We start from the raw sequence: 27,051 nt of genomic DNA, 5'->3' as shown, positions 1-27,051 counted from the left end.
CCAATTATTTGCCCAATATTTATGATTGTCCTGGATCATTATTTATAAATATGTGTGGTATTTCTGAAGGGCTGATGTATGAGTCCCAATGTTAATAAATGTTGGCACCTTTTTGATTGTATTTATCACCTTTATTTCTTTCTAATCATTGTATTGTATATCATCTAACTTAAGATGATTTAACCTATAAAGTTTACCTTAAAAAGAACAACTGTTATTATTGTAGTTCGTTACTCTGCAATGGGATTGGGTATAATCTATTTAAAGTCCCCTCACCTTTTGAAAGTAGAACCATTGTATTATCAAAGATATATTTCTACTAATACAAACCGTCACTGGGAATCTATATATAGAGAAAATGATAAAGAACATTACTTCAGATTGTATGGAAATTAATCTGCCAGTTTGACCTAGTAATCAACTTGCATACTAAAATCCTGATGTGAATTGAAAATAAAATAACCACACTTGACAGATATAATAGTTTAAGTGATTTCAAATTAACCACATCTCACTGACCACAAGTGAAGAATGTGTTCATTCTCCTGCAATGAAACATGCTCTGGGGACTCATTATACGGAGAAGAGTAAGTAAAACCAGAATAGAGTAATTGGCACTGAGAAAAGAAGAATGACAGGTATTTAATGATTCTTAGACTGCCCCATAAAGATATTATGAGACATTTATATATTATTGTCCTTACCGTGATCCATAAATTTGTAATGTAATATATCTATCTGTACCTATTTTTATCTCTCTGTATTGATAAAGATTTATAAAGATATATAGATATATGTATGTATTCTCACCTGAAAGCAAAAATGTATGTACAATTTTTGCAAATGTCAGTATACTGCTGTAAGATTTTCTTGAATGATAAACTTTTGTTTTGACACTTTAAGGTGTTTCTATTAAAACTAAAAATGTGATATGTCATTGGTGATTTTTGCGGGTGGGACTAGTATGTTGTGATCTCCAGGGAGTATGGCAAGCAGTGGACATAGTAAAACCCAGCTGCTGAAAAATAAGTAATATTTTGTTTATCTTTTGTATGAGATACCATCTATACAAAAATTTTGGGGCTGTGTCACCCTCTTGTCTATCCTGTTGAGACCAGAACCTGAACCTGAGACCAGAACTGAACCTTGCCACATAATCTTCTCCTCCCCTTCCCCTCCCACCCCCACTCATCTCTCTCCTCCCCTCCCCTCCCCTCATCTATCCCTCTTTCACCTCTTACCTTTCCTCCTCCCCCTCTCTCTCTCTCCTTTCCTCCCCCCCCCCCTCCTCTCCCCTCTCTCTTCTCTTTAAAGTTGCCTTAAGCCTGTATAGGTATTAACGATGCACAAATAGAAGATTAGATTAGAGTAATCAAAATAAGACCAGTTAGGAGGAGGAAGGTAGGAAGGCTGCTAGGATGTTTTAAAGTCAGAGCTGGTGGGGTCTGCTGCTCCTACACCTAAGGCTTGTTGGCTTTTTTTTCACTGAGCACCTTTAATATAATTTATAAATATGCTTTTTGGTTGGTAAGATCAATTCTCTGTAAAGAATTTAAGTGCATTTTTGTGAGAATTGAAATTCTTTATTAATTATACTCCTGTTATTCTGAGAGAGTGATCTCCAGGGACCATAAGAACACAGGTGCCGGGATTATTCTGATCTTGCCAGCACCTAAGTGGGGATATTCAGCAGCATTGGATAAAGTTGAAAATATAACTTTACCTCATTGAAGTGGTAATTATCTTTTTGCACACCTCAGTCTGTGAATGCATCTTTACTCACAAGTTTTCAATAAATTTTGAATTAATAAGCCACTTGGCATTATTCCCCCTCCCCCTCCCTTTTTATAAAGAGGCGGTAGCGGCTGCTACACGGCAAATGCTCCAACGACCATTAAATCCCTATGGGCATCAGAGCGCTTATCGCAGTAGCAGCGGCTCCCGCAGCTTTGTAAAAGGAGCCCTACATTACATCACACACAACTCATTCATTCTGAATTTTAGTAAACTTTCTTATGTAGCAAACTACTCAAGAAAATTTACTATTTGGCAAAGAGCTTTACAAATGGGCTAAGTATGTGAAAAATAAAGCAATCAAAATCTGAAATGCCACTCTTGTTGCACTAGTGTCAGAGCTTTAGGGGGAATTCTTCAATGGGCGCTACCGCATTAGCATATGTGAAACACTAAAGATGCCCATATGAACGAAGTGCGAGATAATAAAATTTGCGGACGACACCAAACTATTTAATGGAGCTCGGACTACAGAGGACTGCGAAAAGTTGCAAAGGGACTTGAACAAATTAGAAGAATGGGCGGCAAAATGGCAGATGAAGTTCAACATTGAAAAATGTAAAGTATTACATGTGGGGAGCAGAAACTCAAGGTACAACTATACAATGGGAGGGATGTTATTGAATAAGAGTACCCAGGAAAGGGACTTGGGGGTAATGGTGGACATGACAATGAAGCCGTCGGCACAGTGTGCAGCGGCCGCTAAGAGAGCGAATAGAATGCTTGGTATAATCAAAAAGGGTATTACAGCCAGAACGAAAGAAGTTATCCTGCCGTTGTATCGGGCGATGGTGCGCCCACATTTGGAGTACTGCGTCCAATATTGGTCACCGTATCTTAAGAAGGATATGGCATTAGTCGAGAGGGTTCAAAGGAGAGCAACACGTCTGATAATAGGTATGGAAAACCTGTCATATTCTGAGAGATTGGAGAGGCTGGGTCTCTTTTCCCTGGAGAAGAGGAGACTTAGAGGGGATATGATAGAGACTTACAAGATCATGAAGGGCATAGAGAGAGTAGAGTGGGACAGATTCTTCGAACTTTCGAAAAATAAGAGAACAAGAGGGCATTCGGAAAAGTTGAAAGGGGACAGATTCAAAACAAATGCCAGGAAGTTCTTCTTTACCCAACGTGTGGTGGACACCTGGAATGCGCTTCCAGAGGACGTTATAAGGCAGAGTACGGTACTGGGGTTCAAGAAAGGATTGGACAAATTCCTACTGGAAATGGGGATAGAGGGGTATAGATAGAAGATTACTGCACAGGTCCTGGACCTGTTGGGCCGCCGCGTGAGCGGACTGCTGGGCACGATGGACCTCGGGTCTGACCCAGCAGAGGCATTTCTTATGTTCTTATGTTCTTATGAATATAATGGGCGTCATTAGCATTTAGTATGCACTAATTGATAGCACACGCTAATCAAGTCCCCCTTATTTATCTATTTATTTATTGACACTTGATATATTGCAATTGGCCAAAAAAAAACCACATTTAAAAATTCTAAAATTTCACATGCATATAATATATATAAGAATAATCATACTTCTGAGGTTATAAAAAAATAAGTCTTGACCTGTCATGCTGTTTGGAATGATGCTTTGAATATGTAAGTTTTAAGCAGTTTTTTTTTTTTTTTAATTCTTGAAGAGTGGGAGAATTCTTGATATGGAAGGGAAGATAAATTTAAGAGCAAATGTAAAAGCTTTCTTTTTAAAGACGCATTTAATGACTAAAAGGACTGCTTAGGAGTTTCACTTTATTTTCATATCTTCTTTGAGATTCTTCGTTCTTTCCTTTCCTATTGTTTTTAACCATAAGTGTCTTTTCTTCTATTAACCAAATTGTATTTCTTTCCCCATCCTTTCCTCACGTTTTATTATATTTGTTAAACTAGTCTTCAGTATGTTTTGCAAGACTTAGTTATTTGTTAGTTTTGTTTGTCCCCCCAATTTTGTAATTTTATTGATTTGTTCATCGCTTAGAATTATGAATAAGCGATTAATCAAATTTTATAATAAACTTGAAACTTGTAGATCGTTCCACAGTTTAGGACCTATGTAATAGAAAGCAGCAAGACATGATAATGGCAATCAGATTTTGAATAAGGATGGGAGTGGGAGTAAATTATTATCAGTAGAGCGTAGGGATCTAGGAGGACAATATGTTAAGATGACGCGTCGGTGGAATTTGATTCGTATACTAATGTGAGTAATTTAAAAGCAATTCATCCGGAGAGTGGGAGCCAGTGTTCCAACTTCCAACCGTCTGGTCTTTTTTCAAGGACATGGTGAGCGAAGCGCAAAATCTGTACATCCCCAGATTCAGAAAGGGGTGCAAAAAGAGTCGAACAAAAGACCCAGCATGGATAACTAATATAATGAAGGAAGCGATAGGCAATAAGAAAAATTCATTCAGAAAATGGAAAAAGGACAAAACTGAGGGGAACTGGAAAAAGCACAGGAAGTATGTGCTGCTTCACTGTTAATAAACATATGTTTAAAAAAAAAATAAAAAAAAAGAATGTCACCATGTGGTCCGAAAAGCCAAAAGAGAGTATGAAAAGAGGCTAGCCAGGGAAGCACGAAATTTCAAACCGTTCTTTAGATATGTTAAAGGTAAGCAGCCGGCTAGGGAGGAGGTGGGACCGCTGGATGACAGAGATAGGAAGGGAGTGGTGAAGGAGGAGAAAGAGGTCGCGGCAAGACTTAACATGTTCTTTTCGTCTGTATTTACAAACGAAGACACAACCAACATACCGGAACCTGAGCAATTCTTCAATGGAAATCAAGCAGAAAAATTAACATCCATGGAAGTGAGCCTTGAAGATGTACGCAGGCAGATAGAAAAACTAAAAACTGACAAATCCCCGGGTCCAGACGGAATCCATCCAAGGGTTCTGAAGGAATTAAAGGAGGAGATAGCGGAACTACTGCAGCAAATTTGCAACCTATCACTGAAAATAGGTGTGATCCCTTAGGATTGGAAGATAGCCAATGTTACGCCCATCTTTAAAAAGGGATCAAGAGGTGACCCGGGAAACTACAGTCCGGTGAGTCTGACCTCGGTTCCGGGGAAAATGGTGGAAGCACTGATAAAAGAAAACATCGATGAACATTTTGAAAGAAACGAACTTCTGATAACCAACCAACATGGTTTCTACAGGGGGAGATCGTGCCTAACTAACTTATTGCACTTCTTCGAAGGAATTAACAAACGGATGGACCAAGGAGACCCCATAGACATCATATACCTAGATTTCCAAAAAGCCTTTGACAAGGTGCCTCATGAACGTCTACTCCGGAAACTGAAGAACCATGGGGTGGACGGAGACGTACACAGATGGATCAGAAACTGGTTGGCAGGTAGGAAACAGAGGGTAGGGGTGAAGGGCCACTACTCAGACTGGAGGAGGGTCACGAGTGGTGTTCCGCAAGGCTCGGTGCTCGGGCCACTGCTCTTTAATATATTCATAAATGATCTAGAAACAGGGACGAAGTGCAAGATAATAAAATTTGCGGACGACACCAAACTATTTAGTGGAGCTCGGACTAAGGAGGACTGCGAAGAATTGTAAAGAGACTTGAACAAACTAGGGGAATGGGCGACGAGATGGCAGATGAAGTTCAACATTGAGAAATGTAAAGTATTGCATGTGGGAAGCAGAAACCTGAGGTACAACTATATGATGGGAGGGATGTTATTGAATGAGAATACCCAAGAAAGAGACTTGGGAGTAATGGTGGACATGACAATGAAGCCGACGGCACAGTGCGCAGCGGCCGCTAAAAGAGCGAATAGAATGCTAGGTATAATCAAGAAGGGTATTACTAACAGAATGAAAGAAGTTATCCTGCCACTGTATCGGGCAATGGTGCGTCCGCATTTGGAGTACTGCGTCCAATATTGGTCGCCGTACCTTAAGAAGGATATGGTGTTACTCGAGAGGGTTCAGAGGAGAGCGACACATCTGATAAAAGAGATGGAAAACCTTTCATACGCTGAGAGATTGGAGAAACTGGGTCTCTTTTCCATGGAGAAGAGGAGACTCAGAGGGGATATGATAGAGACCTACAAAATCATGAAGGGCATAGAGAGAGTAGAGAGGGACAGATTCTTCAAACTTTCAAAAAAATATAAGAACAAGAGGGCATTTGGAAAAGTTGAAAGGGGGCAGATTCAAAACAAATGCTAGGAAGTTCTTCTTTACCCAACGTGTGGTGGACACTTGGAATGCGTTTCCAGAGGACGTAATAGGGCAGAGTACAGTACTGGGGTTTAAGAAAGGATTGGACAATTTCCTGCTGGAGAAGGGGATAGAAGGGTATAAATAGAGGATTACTGCATAGGTCCTGGACCTGTTGGGCCACCGTGTGAGCGGGCTGCTGGGTGCGATGGACCACAGGTCTGACCCAGCGGAGGCATTGCTTATGTTCTTATGTTCTTATTGAATATCAAGCTCATGGTTCCTTTAGTAGCTCCAACATTGAAAATATTCAGTACCGGTAATTATTTTTTTTTTAATTGATTATTATAACTATTCTGTTTTTGACAGAAGTATTAACACTTCTGTGCTTGGATGTGATGAAGACAAACTCTTGAAATGTATGTAGTGCTCTTGATGCTCTCGATCTAGGTGCAGAACAATCTGTGATGCCGGACACCGCTGTGGCTTTTATTTTAGGAGATGATTTTTTTTTTATCAAGGCTGCCTGCTTTTAATGGGTAAACTGTGAGTGCAATTTTGTGTTACACACAACTGAAAAAAAAAAATGGCATACAGCTTTCAGGCGGATCAAAGACTTGAATGACAGTTTTTCAGGCACTTTGTGCAATTTCACTTATCTTACCTGATATCTCAAGAATTATGGAAAAAGCTTTGCTGATGCTTGCTGTCCCATTGGTTTTCTAACTGAGTTGAGATTTCCTCCAGAGTAATGCGTAGATACCCACGATTTTTGGCAGCACACTGATTAAACATGCATCGGTAACACTGATTTTCCACATGACGCTCTCAAATAGCCAAGAAATGGCACCAAACTACTGTATCAATCAGTGCACAATGGACAGAGGTCAGTACAATGTGTGCTGAAGAGGAAGATAGAACTTGACCTCTGCATCTTAAGTGCTTTTCTGTCATATTTAATAGTTATACTATTAGATTCCTTTTTTCAAGGAGCCAGGGAATTGGTAACAGACCAAAAGAAATGAGGGCTGTAGCCTATTTATTCTTTATAGCTCATAATGCTGGTGACCACTCTGGAAAAAAAACCAACAAAAAAATATGTAATGTTTAAAAGCAGAGACAGGGCATTTTATTTCTATAGATGTTTTATTAGCTGCATATATAGAAGTTCCCACATACTTTTAAATAAAGATAGTAAAGAACTTATGTTGGATTTTTGTAGAAATGCTAACACAGATATTCTTTTGTCGAAAATTAGAGTAACGTTTTGGCCCTGATTCTATAAGTGGCCCTAGATTAGGCTCTGAGAGGCAGCTAAATCAGTGGGGCCTAGCTGATTTCCACATGGAAGTTAATTATTCTACAGATCCTTAACATCACCTAATATATTCCCCTCATACCATTTGCCCCCCCCCCCCACCTTCACCCACTCCACCATCCAATGATTATTACTAACAGCTTACCTCAGCTCTGTTAATGTTATATCACACAAAAAGAATCTGGTGTTCTTCTTTATTGATATATACAGTAATAGCTTTGATAGATCTAGATATGAAAAGGAAAATATACCGTACTTTTGACTCAACTTAGGCAACCCAACAATATTTACATTTTTAAAGGAGCAGGAAATGGGGTTAGCTGGTTAAGTATAAAATGATATGAGCTCTTTCCATGTGAAACAGCATGTGCTTTGGCATAGAAATATCCACCATATCGAGAGGATGAAATCAGTTCAAATTTCAGTTTAACTGTAAACCACTCTCCATTAATCCTCAGACAAACATATTTTGGATGCCACAGGGTGAAATGAGAAATTAAAGGTGACACTGTCAAAGAAGTGTATGTCATGCTTTTTTAATGGTGTTTCTTAGATTTAATTTCCTATCTGATCTCTGTTTATAGAATACCATTCACAGTAGAAAATGAAACCTTAGATGCACTGTATACATGGAACATATTTAGTCTGGGCTTCCAGGATATTATTTTTGAATACCATCCTGGAAGCCCAGGATAATATTCAAAATACCTGATGTAAATTTTTGACCTTTATAGCTGTTCCTCTAAGTTTCTTTTTACCATTCTTCTCATGTTATCATAGTCTCCTTTTTTAAAAGTTAAATGCTGTTGTATCGGATTTCCTGTGTGAACGTATTCCAGGGATTATATCAATCTGATCATGTTATGGCTCCAGCATCATTACCTCCCGCACCAATTCATGCACTCCGCTAAGAGCTAGGTCTAGAATTGCTGCACCTCTTGTTGGTTCCTGAACCAGCTGCTCCATCAAGGAATTTTATCTCCCTAGTACGCCCTGATGTTCCCTTTAACCAGTCAATATCAGGGTAGTTGAAATCACCCATTATTATTATGTTACCCAGTATGTTAGCTTCCCTAATTTCTGATAACATTTCAGCATCTGTCCATTCATCCTAGTCAGGCAGACAGTAGTACACTCCCTTCACTATCCTGTTTCCTTTACACATGGAATCTCTACTCATAGGAATTCCAAGGTATGTTTCTGTTCCTGTGGAATTTTCAGTCAATTCGATACAAGGCCCTTCTTAACATATAATGCTAAGCCTCCACCAATATATCATTACTATATAGTTTGTAGCCCAGTATGACAGTGTCCCATTGTTATCTTCTTTCCACCAGGTCTCAGACATGCCTATTATATCTTTCTTTTCATTTAGTGCAATATATTCTAACTCTCCCGTCTTGTTTCTTAGGCTTCTGCCATTTGTATAAAGACATTTCAAACAATGTTTGTATATCTCTTTACAATTTGCTCAGCAGCAGGCATGGATTTGCAATCTTTAAAATCAGCCTGCTTTGTATTTGAGGAAACCTGGTCTACTATGGCCTATATTGCAATCTCGCTATCAGGGATGCTCTGTCTTCCTTTTTATGAAGATACCTTGTTCTGAATCATGCTTTTTTGAACCATTTAATAGCTCTGTTCTCAGTACAAGTCCTTAACTTTGCCACAAATGCAATACAAATTCATATGCAGAAAGCAAAATGAGTAAGAAAAGTTAATTCTTTTTTCCTCAGGCATCTATGCTATGTGAAACAATTATTAAATTCCATGAAAATGACAACTTCACATAGTTTATAAAAACTGCCTTGCAAACAATCAATCAAAAGAACTCCTTTTCTACGGCTACACATGTTCCATTCATAGAAGCATTTCATTCCCTAGAAGTAAAACTCTGACTGGGCATTTTTGAGTGGATTTAGCTAAGACATTTGGATGACCATATGGAGCTCACAGTGGCGCCATGGGACTATGCAGCTATGGAATCTGATCTCTGGCTCCCAAGTGACAGCTGGAGCCTTTACACCATCAGAAACTTTTTGGGCTTCTAATTTGTCATAACTACCTCCTGTGGAAAGGAAACAGGCTGCATAATTCCAGTACATACAAGAATTTTAGAATTCAGTACCAAAGGTGCTACCTCCTTTTTCATTCAGCTTCACAAATGAATTGCTGGGTTCCATTTTCTGATTCATTGTTGGAAAGATTTTTTAAAAGGTGAGGATTCCAATGCTGCAAATAATAGTTATAGATATTCTGTTTATTAATAGACCAGTTTTCAAAAACCATTGACTTGTAAAAATAGCTAATTACTTGTGTAAACAGACTGCCCAAAAACTGCCCATCTTTTATAAAGCTGAAAGTATGTTCTACACATATATACTTCACCCCACATTTTGAAAGAACTGTTTATGGGATTGGAATTAGGTAAAAGAAAGCAAAAACACTTGCAATTGTGAACATCCAAAGCAATGAAACTTGGGTTAGCCAATAAACAAAGCTGAATAAGCAGCCACAGTATCTAGAGGTATATTTTCCTTGAACATGTTTCAAAGAAAAATACATGCATCAACTCGGAACCTGTCTGCACATTTTTGAAAACTGTCCTCTAAATAATTATTTGCTATAAACTTTAGAACAATTGAGTAATTGATTTATCTCACTTCTCTGCCTCTAGTTTCCAAGTTTATTTACAGTTTGATATACCAACCATCAAACAAATATCTGGACGGTTTACAATTCATAAAATTGGAGTTTAAAGAAGAGTGATAATAATAATAATAATAAATATTAACACAGGGCAACAAAGACCGGACAAAGACAAAGATACGGACAAAGTTGATGCAATAGGCACTGGGGGAGGGGAAGATTCAAAATTACATCGAAGTCAAAATGAAAATAAAAGGGAGGTAGGAAGGGGAAGGGAGAGAATGAATAGGGGAGGGGGGTCGCTTCTTAAAAGCGATTCATTTTAACAGTTAAAGATGGAAGGAACAGAATGTTATCCAGAATTTTGGTATGCGTCTTGAAATAAAAAGGTTTTTAGCTTGGCTTTGAATTTGTCGAGTAAGTTTTCTGATCGAAGGTGAGATGTCATTGCATTCCAGAGGGAAGGGGCTGTGATGGAGAAGACAGAGTTTTGAGTGTAGTAAAGTTCTTTGAGAGACAGTAAATTTTGATCAGCGGATCTCAGGGCCCAAAGAGAGGCATAGGGAATGAGATATTTAGCAAGGAATGATGGGGAGTGTGCAAGTTTAATCTTAAATACCAATAGGAGAATTTTATAAGTAATTTGATGCGAAACAGGAAGCCAATGTGCTTCACGTAGCAGCGGAGTGATGTGATCGTATTTTTTTGTGTTGTGAATAAGCTTAATGGCAGTATTTTTAATTAATTGCAATCGGCGAGTTTCTTTTCAAGGTGTTCAGAAAAGATTTTAAGGTTTAAACTACTTCTATAAAATAATTGCTGCACCTATTCAAAAATTCTTTCTTCTAGAAACTCCACAACCCTGATAAGTCCTGTCTGTCTTTCATAAAAAAAAAAAAAGTATTCTAAGACTCCAGCTAATCCAGAATACTGCAGCCAAACTGATCTCAAAACGCAAGTCTGACCATGCCTCCCCACTCCTTGCCAAACTTCATTGGCTCCCAATAATCTCCAGAATCCATTTCAAATGTTCCTGCCTGGCTTTCAAGATCATTCATGGAATCCTGCCTCCTCTTATCCCACTGTCTTTCAACTCCTCCAGTCCAGACTCCTCCAGAACTGCCCAAAGGCTTAAACTAGCCTTCCCCTCTCCACGCGGCATCCACTATTCAGGCAAACTGGGAAAATCCCTTCTCTTCAAAATCACAGGTCTTTGGAACGACCTCACCACCCCGCTGCGGAACCTGAGCTCCCTTCAGTTATTCCGCAAACAACTGAAAACCTGGCTTTTCAGCAAATTGTAGCTCTATCCTTCCCCCCTTTCTCTCCCCCCTTCTACACATAAGTTCATGTAATCCTTTTTCTTCTTCTCTACCCACTATTTTAAGTTCTTGTAAACCGTGTCGAGCTCCATTCTCATGGAGATGATGCGGTATATAAACTTAAGGTTTAGATTAGATTAGATTAGATAAGAACATGCTAGCATGTTAACATGCTCAATTCACTTATAAAATTACTTCGACATATAGGCTATTTTATAAGAGCCATTTTTCATGAGTAAAAAATGCACTGCCTCCTCCAAAGAAATTGCTATCTAAATTTCTTTATAGAGCTTGATTTTATAAAAGAATGTCTAGCGCTGGCTTTTACAAAGTTGCAGTAGAGTTTTCTACTGTGGTCCTGCAAGATAAATGCTCCACTCACAGAATTCCTATGAGCATCGGAGCATTTACCTCACTGTCCTACAGTGGAAACTTCTACAGTGACTTTGTAAAAGAATCCCTAAGAAGTCTTCAAAAGTGCCTGTTTTATTTTTTAGTATTTGGGTAGCACACTTATGTATCTATTTATTTTGTTTTATATAGCCTGTCCGCCCCAGAAGCCCAGAACGGTTTACATGCAAACATTACTATGGAGCGTGTTCAGCCGCTCCATAGTATGGTAGAAACATAGAAACATAGAAAAAGACGGCAGATAAGGGCCGCGGCCCATCTAGTCTGCCCACCCCAATGACCCTCCCCTATTTATCTCTGTGCAGAGATCCCACGTGACGATCCCATTTCTTCTTAAAATCAGGCACGCTGCCTGCCTCGATCACCTGAAGTGGAAGTCTATTCCAGCGATCAACCACTCTTTCGGTGAAAAAGTATTTCCTGGTGTCGCCGTGCAATTTCCCGCCCCTGATTTTCCATGGATGTCCTCTTGTCACCGTCGGACCTTTGAAAAAGAAGATGGTAAAACATTTTTTGCTGCAGTATGCATGATTATCGCAGCTTAGCAAAAGGAACCCTTAGTATGACATTGAAAATAAATTAGCATAATGAATTTTTTTCTTGGTTAATTCATAATTTGTGTTCAAAGTGTCTTCCTTCAACCTTTGACACATTCACAAAGTTTTTGACGCCAGTGAACTGTTGGCTCAATGAATTCTGTGGTTTCATTAATTAGGAACTCAATTGTTTTGCAAGCTCGATGCACTGGAGCCCCATCCTGTTGAAAAAATAGTTGGAATGTCTCAAATTGCAGGCAGCAGTTTCTGCTGTAGTAGGACATTTTGAGGTTCTTTGGAAAAATGTTGGGGATCCTGTTTTTTATAGACATCATGTAGAAATTTATGCATACAAGGGATGATGAAATACAGACACCTAGATCACATAATTGGCCTTGTTTGTCGTAATGATTTTTTAAAAAATAAATCTTTATTAATTTTCAAATGTTAACAGTGCCATAAAATTAATTTAAACATAAACACTACACAGAACGCACTATAAATACACAAATAGTTAAAAAAACAATCATTTTCTCCCCTCCTCATAATTAATAGAAGTACATATTTAATTTCAATAATATAGATAATTAAGTATAGCAAACAATAATACATTCCCCTCCCCACCCACCCTAGATGTGTAAGGAAGTCAAATAAAAGTAAAGGTACATGATAGTTAATGATTTTTTTCTTAATATCTACTATATGATAGTCTTGTGCATTGTTTTTTTTAATTTAAATTTATCATCTGTTAGCTTTCTTCAGTCAGACTGTTTATCTATTGCTTAAAGCAGGTTAATAATCATTTTTTAATCCACATTTGCACACACTTTCCCGCCAACATTAATTCAATTTAACCCCTTCAATACCTTTGTAAAATAGTCACATATGCTGCTCATAAATAATTACTGCTAATCCTTTCAACATTTTCACTTATCCATCTCACACTCATGTCTATGCTTAATTATCTCCAATCAACTACTCTTAGGCCCTTTTCTATCAAACTGCGATAGCAGTTTTTAGCGCGGGGAACCATGCTGAATGGCCTGCGCTGCTCCTGAAGCTCATAGGAACTTAATGAGCATTGGGAGCAGCGCGGGCCATTCACCACGGCTCCCCGCGCCCAAAATTGCTATCGCAGTTTGATAGAAGAGGGCCTTACGTTTCTTTGTTTTCCTGCACAATGAAGGCTTTGGTTAGCCTTTTTTTTCATTTGGACCCATTTAGCTGGATTCCTTTTCGTCAGATTGCTCTTTTTCTGATATGCTCAATGGTCTTCTCCTGCTGCTCACTATCTGCTTTCTGTTGGTGTACTACAGGGTTTTTGCTGTTTACACCAAATCATTGTGTGTTTTAATCACTTTGTTTGTGTTGTTGTATCATCTATATGCACACAGTATGTAGGGGGTGGGAATTCCCCCTCTCATCTTTCTGACTTTCCTCTAACATCACAGTACTGGTAGTTTAAAACTGCTGGAAATCTGTGGTTATCTCATGCATTTACCACACATTACCATGACAACCCACCGTGGCTCCATTGACTTCAATCGAACTGCACTTGGGTTGCCCCTGTGGGATGTCATAGAATGCTGGCAGGTTGGAACTTCCAGTGCTGTCACATCTTCACTTCAAGCAGATTTTGTCTGGAAATCCTAGCTCTACATTAAAATGGAGGCACAAAAATTCCATGTTGTCTTCCCCGTGTAATTTCCATCCTTCTTCTACCATCCGATGAAGGCCTTGATTTACTTATATGTGGTGCCAAAATTTATAAATGGCAGGCAAAAATTATTTGCTGATATAAGAAAATTAGAACAAACACATTTAATTTTTAAAGATTTGCATGAAAGAAGATCTGTGTGTCTGTGTAGCTTGGAAAAGTTATCTAAACATCATCTGTGCGATTATTTTGGATAGAAAAAAAAAACAGTATCGGTTTAATATCAACAATACCAATATGTACACTGCCTTGAGACTCTTCACATCCTTGTATATTTCAAAAATGCAAAATGCATTAAAGTAGAAGATTGTTTTACTGGTCCACACAACATACTTTTTACACTGTCAATGTAACATAACAGTTCTAAAGATATTTTTAATAGTAATTAAGAAAATGAAACTTTGTACTCTACTGTCTATGTATATACACATATGCATAAATCTGTTGGTAGAGGATAATTTTATAAGGGGCACATAATTACATTGCTTTTTAAGGTACATATATTATAGACATATAGGTGCCTACTTAGAGTATTAAATAATACCATGAGAGGCTGGTGTGGGCATTAATTCCATATCTTTACAGAGAGGGTGGTGGATGCCTGGAATGCGTTCCCGAGAGAAGTGGTGGAGAGGAAAACGGTGACAAAGTTCAAAAAAGCGTGGGATGAACACAGAGGATTTAGAATCAGAAAATAATAGTAAATATTGAAGAGCTAAGGCCAGTACTGGGCAGACTTGCACGGTCTGTGTCTGTATATGGCCGTTTGGTGGAGGATGGGCTGGGGAGGGCTTCGATGGCTGGGAGGGTGTAGATGGACTGCAGTGAGCTTTGACGGAGACTTCAGTAGTTGGAACATAAGAACAGTACCGGGCAGAGCTTTGGAGTCTTGCCCAGAAATAGATAAGAAGAAGAAGAAAAAAAAACAACAAATTTTTAGATTGAATCAGGTTGGGCAGACTAGATGGACCATTCGGGTCTTTATATGCCGTCATCTACTATGTATCTTGAGCTGTTGTAAATTACCGTATTTTCGCGGATATAACGCGCACCATTGTAAAACGCGCACAGGGGTATAGCGCGCAGAAATCACGATGATATGTACAAAAACTTTTCTATACCGCGCTCAGGCATATAACGCGCATGCTGCCCGACTCTCCTCTGGCCACCCCGACTCTCCTTTCGCCCTCCCCGACTCTCATCTGGTTGCCCCGACTCACCCTGACTTTCGGTGCACTGCCCCGACTCTCCTCTGGTTGCCCCGACTCACCCTGACTTTCGGTGCACTGCCCCGACTCTCCTCTGGTTGCCCCGACTCACCGTTCACCCGCCCTGACTTTCGGTGCACTGCCCCGCCTCTCCGTGCCTGTCCCCCTTGAAGTCCTGTCCCCCCTTGAAGGTCTGCCTGTCCCCCCTTGAAGTCCTGTCCCCCTTGAAGGTCTGCCTGTCCCCCTTGAAGATCTGCCTGTCCCCCCTTGAAGTCCTGTCCCCATCCTGAAAGCCTGATGCCCCCCCTCGACGTCCGATTCTTCTCCCCCCTCGGCAGGACCACTCGCACCACCACCCCGAAGGACCGCCGACTCCCCGACAATATTGGGCCAGGAGGGAGCCCAAATCCTCCTGGCCACGGCGACCCCCTAACCCCACCCCGCACTACATTATGGGCAGGAGGGATCCCAGGCCCTCCTGCCCTCGACGCAAACCCCCCTCCCTCCAACGACCGCCCCCCCCCAAGAACCTCCGACCGACCCGCGACCCCCCTGGCCGACCCCCCCACCCCCCTTCCCCGTACCTTTGGAAGTTGGCCGGACAGACGGGAGCCAAACCCGCCTGTCCGGCAGGCAGCCAACGAAGGAATGAGGCCGGATTGGCCCATCCGTCCTAAAGCTCCGCCTACTGGTGGGGCCTAAGGCGCGTGGGCCAATCAGAATAGGCCCTGGAGCCTTAGGTCCCACCTGGGGGCGCGGCCTGAGACACATGGGCCAAACCCGACCATGTGCCTCAGGCCGCGCCCCCAGGTGGGACCTAAGGCTCCAGGGCCTATTCTGATTGGCCCACGCGCCTTAGGCCCCACCAGTAGGCGGAGCTTTAGGACGGATGGGCCAATCCGGCCTCATTCCTTCGTTGGCTGCCTGCCGGACAGGCGGGTTTGGCTCCCGTCTGTCCGGCCAACTTCCAAAGGTACGGGGAAGGGGGGTGGGGGGGTCGGCCAGGGGGGTCGCGGGTCGGTCGGAGGTTCTTGGGGGGGGGCGGTCGTTGGAGGGAGGGGGGTTTGCGTCGAGGGCAGGAGGGCCTGGGATCCCTCCTGCCCGTAATGTAGTGCGGGGTGGGGTTAGGGGGTCGCCGTGGCCAGGAGGGTTTGGGCTCCCTTCTGGCCCAACTACACAAAGTACGGGGAAGGCGGGTGGGGGTGTCGTGGGGGTCGGCCAGGGGGGTCGCGGGTCGGCTGGGGGACGGGCGGAGGTTCTTGGGGGGGGGCGGTCGTTGGGGGGAGGGGGTTTGCGTCGAGGGCAGGAGGGCCTGGGATCCCTCCTGCCCGTAATGTAGTGCGGGGTGGGGTTAGGGGGTCGCCGTGGCCAGGAGGGTTTGGGCTCCCTCCTGGCCCGATATTGTTGGGGAGTCGGCGGTCCTTCGGGGTGAGGGTGCGAGTGGTCCTGCCGGGGGGGGGATGTATCGGACGTCGGGGAGTCGGCCGGGCAAGAGGGCTTGGGCTCCCTCTTGCTCCGATCGTGGATGCGGGTGCGGGTGGGAGCGCGTGCGAGCGGTCGTTCGGGGTGGGGGTGCGAGCGGTCCTGCTGGGGGGGTGAATCGGGCGTCGGGCGGGGTGGGAACTATGTTTAAAAACGCGCGAGGGGTATGCGCGGTACGTAAAATCACGTATAACGCGCGCGTTATATCCGCGAAAATACGGTACTGCACCAGTATCATCTACATGTGGACTTGCATGCTCTTCCCATAGTCTGCAAAACATGAAAATCAATATATGCCCACTAAATATATGCGCACTAAATGCTAATGCGCCCATTAAATTATATGGACGCGTTAGCATCTAGTGTGTGCTAATTTTTAGTGTGCGCTAAATCGACTACCGCACCTTAGTGAAAGGAGCCCCATGATTTTTGTACCTGGGGTACTGGAAGGTTAAGGGATCATTTTACTAAGGTGCAATAGCGTTTTTAGCACGCGCTTAGCGCACGCAGAATTGCTGCGCACGCTAGACGCTAACGCCAGCAGGTGTTAGTTCTAGCCGTGTAGCATGGGTTTAGCGCACGCAAAAATTCTGTGCGCGCTAAAAACGTTATCGCAGCTTAGTAAACAGAGCCCTAAGTGACTTGCTCAGGGTCACAAGAAGCTACAGTGTGAATTGAACCCAATTCCCATTTATAAGAGGTCATTTACATCCTAGTAATTGCCAACAGAGGCCACAATACTTATTTATTTTTCCATCTGGGGGATAAGCAGCAGATAATTAAGGGGTACACTCTTCTGTAAACGGTTGAACCTTGCAAGTACTCTAGTCAAACTGGTACATAGAAAGGAGCAGCTGTAAATGTCAATGTTGAAATATGCATTCCCTTTATGAAATAGGAAATACACATGTCAATTTTTGACCAACTCAGGCTATGCCTCCTTGATATTTATATCTGCTGAGGATTCACATGAATATTTATTTCTGAAATCAGATTTTATATACAGTATACTGTATACCGTATTTTCACGCATTTAAAGGGCATACGTGTATAACACGCATACGCGTATAGCGCACGGGTCCAAAGCATTTCAGTAAAAAATTTTTTATATAGCCGGCATCCTCCCCCCCCCGCTCGCATCACCCCCTCTCCCCCGCGATCCTACATCCCCCCCCCAGCACCGCAAAACATCTCTTACCCGATTGGGCACCGGCTCCAGCACCAATGCACAGGACGTGCCAGTGCCAGAAGATCCTCCCTCGTTGGGCTGGGCTGGGCTGCGCAGTGCGAGGGAGATCCTCCTTCTTCCTTGTGCCGGGCTGGACTGGGATTTGAGCATTTGCCCATGCTCAAAGCCTTCTGGTCAATCTCGAAGAGAGTGAGACCAGAAGGCTTTGAGCATGCGCAAATGCTCAAAGCCCAGTCCAGCCCGGCACAAGGAAGAAGGAGGATCTCCCTCGCACCACGCATCCTAGCCCAGCCCAGCCCAGCCCAATGAGGGAGGATCTTCGGGCACTGGCACTGGCACGTCCTGTGCATTGGTGCTGGTGCCGGTGCCCAATCGGGTAAGAAATGTTTTGCGGTGCTGGGGGGGATGTAGGATCGCGGGGGAGGGGGGGGTGACGCGAGTGGGGGGGAGGATGCCGGTTCGCAGGGGGGATGCCGGATCGGAATGAAAAAAAAAATTGTACAACGCGCTCACACGTATAACGTGCACGGTTATGCACGGTTTGTAAAATCGTGTATAACGCGCGCGTTATATGCGTGAAAATACAGTATATAGGCAATATACACATGCAAATATTGGTATTTACCTGTATAAATCATGAATAAGGCTTCTAAAATGAGGACATAAGTGTTGCCATATTGGGACCGACTGAAGGTCCATCAAGTCCAGTATCCTGTTTCCATCAGTGGCCAACCCAGGTCACATGTAATATTTCATTTAATATCCAAAGGAAATATATTTCAAAGTTCAAGAGCTGCCATAGGAAAAAAAAACCCAAACAAACCTTACTACATGTCTTATACTTCCTTATTTCCTGAATGGAAAGGTGTTTTGTTTTACAGAACTTTATATATGTTTTATATAAGTCTGATATATCATAATTTTCCTAAAAACAAATCATATATGTTAATATTTGGTCACACTCCATGATAGAAGATCCTGAAATAATTTCAAAGATTAGACATTCTAATTTTTCCTTTCAGGATTTGTGCCGAATCACATTAATCAAGATAGAATTTTCAAACATTCCTATATTTCAGTTCCTGAAAATAATAGTTAAAACTTTTCTCACAGCTGACATAAAACTTTCTGGTATGTAGTTTTATTTCATGGTGTATCTCTGTTCAGGTCCTCAAGGGTCTTGCTTCAGCCCAGCAAACTGAAGAAAATGCTTAGAAAAACTTCTTCAAATCTGATCCCAATTTCATTTAGCTCAGCTGGATATCATTTATCTGAAAAGACATCTTTCCAGTTTTAAGAACAGTTTTTAACCATTTCAAGTATCATAGACACACTTTTCTAATTGATCATCAGCTGTGCCATAGATTAAGAAGAACACCAGATTCATCTGATGTGATATAACATTAGCTGAGCTGATGTCACCTGCTGGTAATATTTATTGAATGATGGTGTGGGTAAAATGGGGGGGGGGCAGAGGGTGAGGGGAATATATGAGGTGTTGTCAAGGGTCTGTAGAATAAATGTGATATGTCGCTATATTTTGTGAGGGGATTCCAAACTTTTAAAAAAATATGCAAACATCCCTTTCTTTCCACAAACACTCTCTCGTACTTAGCAGTTAGACTTATTAAATTCCACCATTCCATGTATTCAACTCTTGAACAATCTTTCCAGTGAGCAAGAATTATTTTAATTGCTAAGTTAAGTAAAATTCGTACAAGTTTGGGCTGTTCATCTGTGATTGAAGTATTCATGCAAAGTCGACCCAATACAATGATATTTATGGTCTATGGCTCTTTAACCTTAATCAACGAACATATAGTATCCCAAACTTTTGGCCAATAGAGAAATTCAAGGAGGAGTAACCTATTCTATAATGTCCAAGGGTAGCTTGTACTTAGCGCACACTATCTATGGGATGGCCCACTGGAATAAAATGGGCCCTAAAGTAGATAACGTGCAGTGTTAGCAAATGACTTCCTAAATAAAGAGGTACTCCCATTTCAATATATCAAAGCCTTTTGTGGCATCTAGAGAAAGTGCGGTCATAGAATGGATTAGGTTTGGTTCGATATAATTATTATAAAATAACTTTTTATTATCGGTTGTTATTCTCTGTGAATAACAAATCCCCAACACTGTGGGCAACTCCAGGGGTGGGCAACTCCAATCCTCAAGGGCATCCAGTCGGGTTTTCAGGATTTCCCTAATGAATATGCATGAGATGTATTTGCATGCACTGCTTTCAATGCATATTCATTGGGGAAATTCTGAAAACCTGACTGGATTCAGGCCCTTGAGGACCGGAGTTGCCCACCTCTGGTCTAATCTGTATGCAAGTGTACGTGCATCATTTTTCCAGACCAAATTTTTAAAACAACATATGATCTATAATTCTGAGAGAAATTAGATTTTCCACTTTTTTAAGGGTTATAATCATGGTTTCCAGAGATGACCTCTCTGACCTCTATTATTTCAACAACTCAAGGAACACCTGAAAATTTTGGAATCAAGTGACCATTAAAAGTCATAAAAAAATACTCCTTCAAACATATCTAACCCAGGAGCTTTACACGGACTCATCCAGCTTTGCCAATGAACTTCTATTTTAATTTTCTTGCCTTACATATCACTTTCCTCAATAGACAGTTGCTTGAACTACTGTATAACTCCTTAAACTCTATTTTCATCTCTAAAATGGAATGAATGCGGTCTCCTTCCATATGTGTTTTTCCTTATTTATTTTGGCTTTCAAATTCTGTGGCAAATGATGACTAATTTTGTTATTCTTAGCAAAGCACCAAGATTTTTTGTGTAATATTTTACCAGGTTTCATATTTTAATTTCTGAAGCTCCATAAATAAAAAAAAATTATGTCACCTTTGACTTGCAAATTGATTAATTTCACTTTCTCAGCTATTAAGTTTTTCATAGATATGGGGATGCTGGTGATGTAATTGTAAACATAGTAGACGTCAATATCATGACCATATAAATGATTTAAAAAATTCCAGGACTTTTGCCATTAGCTTTGTTATGAAAACAGTAGATAACCTGAGGGTGCTGAGAAATTTATGGGAAACACATGATTACAAAAGAACATAAGAACATAAAAATTGCCGCTGCTGGGTCAGACCAGTGGTCCATTGTGCCCAGCAGTCCGCTCACGCAGCGGCCCTCTAGTCAAAGACCAGCGCCCTAACTGAGACTAGCCTTACCTGCGGACGTTCTGGTTCAGCAGGAACTTGTCTAACTTTGTCTTGAATCCCTGGAGGGTGTTTTCCCCTATGACAGATTCCGGAAGAGAGTTCCAGTTCAATATCATATGCTTTAACATAGTAGATTAGTTGGGCAATTAGTTCTCTCCCTTCCCTTCTGGTGTGGTCTTTTTCCCCTCTTGGACACAGGGTGGTCTCTAGCAAGATAAAGTCATATTATCCAATCTTTCACTGGGCACTTATATCCATCAAATCACTGTCTGCATTTCCTGCGCCATTGCCTTGTTCTGCTGCAGCTACCCTGTAAGAACTGCTATCTTTCTTTCTATCATGTCAAGCATGCACTCAGGGCCAGCTTATGCTCCCTATGCTCCATGATGTTCCTGTTTGGAGAAGGGAAATTCTGGGCACAGGTCACCAGTTCATGCCAGAATCTTGCAAAATATTTCTGGACCCCACCGCCACTATCCTAAGCTGCAGCCTTGGCATCCAGTTCTGGGTCAACAAAGGGAGATGGCACTAGCAGAATGATGTCCTCCAGCTGTTCAGTATCGGCCACAGATCTCAGTTTTTCATGTGTCCGTGCTCTCCACCATAACTGCCTGGTTGTCAAAATCTGCCTAAGAGGTGAACAAAGCTGTCTTTGAACTTTCCTCTGCCTCAGGATCCATTGCTCTGGCCTTCAGCTGCCGATAAGAACAGAAAATGAAACATAAGGGACATATGGGATTGTTGGGTCACACTTACCAATGGACATCATATTCACTTTATCAAGACCTTTCCTGAATCCCCCAACACACTGTGCATGCAGGATTTCCCCTAAACATGTCTATCCATATGCAGGGCAGGATTAATTCATTGAGGGCCCCTAGGCACACAAGTACACTGGGCCCCCTGCCCCGCCCCATCCCACCATGCGCCCAAGCGGAAACAGGAAGCTGCGTCAGAGGGAAGCTTTGGGCAAGCAGCACCGCTTGCACAATTACAGTTCCTGTTGCCTTTCTTACTCGCGTCGCTTGCTTGTCTTACTTTCCGTCGATGGGGGGAGCCATGTTGCCAATCGGGGTGGAGCCCGCATTGCCGATCGGGGGGAGGGAGGGATGCATCACCGATCGGGGGGCTGCATTGCCGATCGATGCTGGTGGGGCCCATCGCCGTTTGGAAAAAACAATGTTGATGCCCTCCTTCATCCAGCCCCCCTGACCATTTCGGGCCCTAGGCACATGCCTACTTGGTTAATCCTGCCCTGTCCATATGTCTTGCGTTGCACCATCCCTATCTGACCCTAAACCTCATGAGTGTACCAAGTATGGCAGGACAGGGTATGGCAGCTAAATAAGTGGCATGAAGGGCTATGGGCTGAAATTATTGCTGGAACTTTAGTGATAGGCTGGGGCCTCTAGGAAGTAGCACTAGCCCTGGCCTGCCATTTGAAAGATGCCTTTACCACTGAGTGTTAGTCTGAGGGCACTGCTTTAAATACAGTTGTGTGATGGTGACTCTTCTCCTTGTTTGATAACACTATGAGATCACACCATCAGCCCCCTCCCACAGAATTACAGGAGTGCAGGGAAAAGATCCCATGTCCATGACAACCTTCACCTTGTAGCCACAAGTATATTGTGGACAGAGCTGAGGAGATAGGGGGGCTGGATGCCTGTGCAGCATTTGAGCAAGCTATGCCAGGTAACACTGTTTGCCTGGGCTGGTGACAAATATCCAGGGTCACCTATGCTCCACACTGTCTCCTCTTCAAGGGACATAAGTGCTATACTGGGACAGACAGAAGGTCAATCAAGCCCAGTATCCTGTTTCCAACAGTAGCCAACCTAAGTCCCAAGTACCTGGCAGAAACCCAAAGAGCAGCAACATTCCATAGCTGAGGTTGTGAAGTCATAATGCCTCATTCCACCAATGCCTAAGAGCCAAACTCATCACTGATGTCACCATAGCTTGATTGTCCTATACTTGGCTCACGTAAGAATATAAGAGGTGCCATACTGGGACAGATCGAAGGTCCCTCAAGCCCAGTATGCTGTTTCCAACAGTGGCCAACCCAAGTCCCAAGTACCTAGCTAGATCTCAAGTAGTAAAACAGATTTTATGCTGCTTATCCTAGGAATAAGCAGTGGATTTCCCCAAGCCATCTCAATAATAGCTTATGGATTTCTCTTTTAGGAAATTATCCAAACCTTTTTAAAGCCTTGCTAAGCTAACTGATTTCACCACATTCTCTGGCAATGAATTCCAGAGCTTAATTGCACGTTTTGTGTTGTACAATTTCTACCTCCCTGTCCGGACAATTGAGAAGCATAATTTCCATTTTGGATTGATTTAATTTGTAGCCCTAGATGTAAGAGAAGCATCCAATAGTATCCAAGCGCAAGTAGCAGAGGTTCTAACGCAACATTTTCTATATTAGCAGTTGTTCTGCTTTTTTTACTCTTATGGATATTCATTTTTTACCATGTATATGTATTATTAAGATATTGTGTACTCTGAATACTTATTGCGCCTGTTTTACTACAAATAAAAAAAAATTATTGAACCTAAAAAAAAAATTACCCATTGTGTGAAAAAAAATTTTTCTCCAGTTTGTTTTAAATCTACTACTTAGGGCTCCTTTTACTAAGCCGCGTTAGGGCATTAACACGCAGAATAGCGCACGCTAAATTGCCATGCATGCTAGACGCTAACGCCAGCATTGAGCTCAAAAACCAGCATCTCTACTTTTATTTATTAAAGGTATTTATATACTGTCTATTAAGTGATTTACAATCAGATTCTCAAGCATTTTCCTTATCTCTCCTGGTGGGCTCACAATCTATCTAACATACCTGGTACAATGGAGGATTGAATGACTTGCCCAGGGTCACAAGGAGCAATGTGAGATTTGAACCCATAACCTCAGGGTGTGGAGGCTGTAGCTCTAACCACTAGGCCATTCCTTCCTCCTCGGAGGTAAAGTTCTCTTTTTAGCTCAGGAGTTGTTGCATAGGAGCCATGAAAATGGTCCTTATGTCACAAGCTACACCTTTATATATGCATTAGAAAGACATTGAGAGGGCTGAAGACATCAATGATCAAGTTATGGATATTAGTGAAATTACCAGCAGCTGTAAACGTTTAAAGTTGCTTACCATGTATGTCTGCATTTTATAATTGTTTTCTAAATGTATAAGAACATAACTTATGAAGTAGTAATCTGTGGTACCATGTTGTATATCAAAGATCCCCTAGATAAATATAAAATAAGTCTCTTTTTAATTATGACAAGTACAGGGTGTCAGGACAAAGGCGCGCGCAGACAATTGAGCGCAGCGTGGAGGTGCGCACCACAGAAAATTACAGTTTTTACGGCTCCGACGGGGGGGCATGGGGGGAACCCCCCCCCACTTTACTTAATAGAGATCGCGCCGCGTTGTGGGGGTGTTGTGGGGGGGGTGTGGGGGTGTGGGGGGTTGTAACCCCCTACATTTTACTGAAAACTTCACTTTTTCCCTGTTTTTAGGAAAAAAGTTAAGTTTACAGTAAAGTGTGGAGGGTTACAACCCCCCAAACCCCCCACAACACCGGCATGATCTCTATTAAGTAAACTTGGGGGGCTCCCCAACAAAACCCCCCGTCGGAGCCCCTAAAAACTATAATTTTCTTTGGCGTGCGCCTCCGTCTTGCGCTCAGTTGTCGGCGCACGCCTTTGTCTTTCACCGAGTTGTCTATGAACCCAAGTACAGCTATATAATTGATTACACGTAACTGGAAAAACTGGGATCGTCTCAATTTTGCTTTCTGGTGGGCAAGTTTATGTCAAATGTATAAATATGAAAAAATGAGAGCTGATCAGTTGGGGAATTTTAAACACTTTAATTTAGTATGGGGTCCATTGACATCTTTTGTAGATTTATTATAATTATATATTTTTTTGTTAGAAGAATTGCACGTCCAGGGAGGGAGGGTGGGAGGAATATAAGGGTTATAATCAACTATTATTATGGATGGGGGCAGGATGGTTTATAAGTTTAAAATAAGTCTAAGTGGATAAATGTGTAATTTTATGTTTAAAATATGTAATAAATTACGGAATTATGATAAATTTATAGAAACTTGAATGATAAAGAATAGTTTGGGTGGGGGGTTTATTGATCTGTAAGAATCTTGTAATATTTTAAGCGATGTCTATAGTGTAAATGTTTTATTTATTGCTCTTCACTTATTGAAATTATTTTAAAATGAATAAAGATTATTTAAAAAAAAAAAAAAAGAATTGCCCCTGCTGGGTCAGACCAGTGGTCCATCGTGCCCAGCAGTCTGCTTCTGTGGCAGCCCCGAGGTCAAGGACCTGAGCCCTAACTGAGTCTAGCCTTACCTGCGTACGTTCTGGTCTAGCAGGAACTTGTCTAACTTTGTCTTGAATCCCTGGAGGGTGTTTTCCCCTACAAAAGCCTCCGGAAGAGAGTTCCAGTTTTCCACCACTCTCTAGGTGAAAAAGAACTTCCTTACGTTTGTACGGAATCTATTCCCTTTTAACTTCAGAGAATGCCCTCTCGTTCTCCCTACCTTGGAGAGGGTGAACAACCTGTCTATCTACTAAGTCTATTCCCTTCATTTTTTAAAAAAATCACAAAATAGGCATTATTATTATTATTTTTAATGATATTATTTTTTAAGAACTATACTCAGGGATTTTCAACAATAGTTCACCAATACTCCCCCAAGTTCAAAAATACATTATTCATATAAAGATCTCTCTCAAACAGAGACTCAGCAGCACCATATGCCGCTCAATAAACTTCCATAGCGGTACGCTTTATGTGTCCTTTTGTCACCGGCTCGTAACATGTAATCTTTTTGATCTATTAATCATACTTTGTATAATATTATCTATATATTGGGATTTCAAGTCCATATAATTTAAATATTAAATCACTTAGCTTCAGATCCTAAAGATCCAGCCTTTTGGGAGATTGGTATTTGACATGTTTCGCTCGAAAGCTTTTTCATGGATACTCCCCAGAGCCGACTTCGTCATCCAACTTCATTCATTAATAAATTAGTTAATAATTGATAACCATCATACTGTCAAACAAGGCAAACTGAAGTACAACATAACTTTAGAACATATGCTAGACAGATGGTGGTAGCTGCATACTGGCAGCGTTTTTTTAGGGTCATCTAGTTAGCTCCTCTCCCCCCACTGCTCCTTCCTCACCCACCTGCTCCTTCTCACCCCCCCCACTCCACACTCGCACTCTCCCTTCCCCCCATGTACCTCTGTACATCTTCACCAGCATGAGTGGCTTCTCCAGCATGCTGTTCATGCCAGCACAGGGTTTCCATCTGACGTCACTTCCTGGCCCCGTGACCCAGAAGTGATTCAGAGGGGAAATAGGCCGGCGCGAGCAACAGGCAGGAAAGTTGCTCATGCTGGTGAAGATCTACAGAGGTACATGGTGGGGGAAAGGATGGTGTGGTAGGGCAGGACAGAGATGTGCCAGTGCCCCCATCAAGATAGCGCTAGAGGCATTATGCCCCACCCCCACCCCACCCCCCTTACTATACCTCTGGGCACAACAGAACCAGCTGGTATGTGGGCTGGCCCCCACAGCTAATGTCCTTTTGGCTCCTCTGTTACCATGGTATGATGGAGATATCTCTGGCCAGGCTTCAGCCTCAGCCCCAGACTACCCATCACCTATTCCTACCTCTCTTCCTCTCCTCATCTATGAGTACCAGCATCAGGGATGGAAGGAACCCTAGGGTAGGGTTGCCAGATTTTCCAATTGGAAAACCCGGATCCCCCTAGACCCGCCCCCAGGCCTACTCAGTTCCGCCCATCCCTGCCCTAATCCGACCCTCAGTCCCGCCCTAGCCATGCACCCTGCTGCCTGTTCTTGTCGGACAGGGAGGAAGTCCGCGCATACGCGGACTTCCTCCCTGCCCGGCGTGATTTGAGGATGCTTTTCAAAACCTGGACAAAGTATCGAGTTTTGAAAAGCCATCCGAACCCCCGGACATGTCTTCAAA

This window comes from Geotrypetes seraphini, chromosome 9 (assembly GCF_902459505.1).
Source record: "Geotrypetes seraphini chromosome 9, aGeoSer1.1, whole genome shotgun sequence".
NCBI lineage: Eukaryota > Metazoa > Chordata > Amphibia > Gymnophiona > Dermophiidae > Geotrypetes > Geotrypetes seraphini.
The sequence above is the reverse complement of the archived record's forward strand: the minus strand, read 5'-3'. Positions refer to the sequence as shown.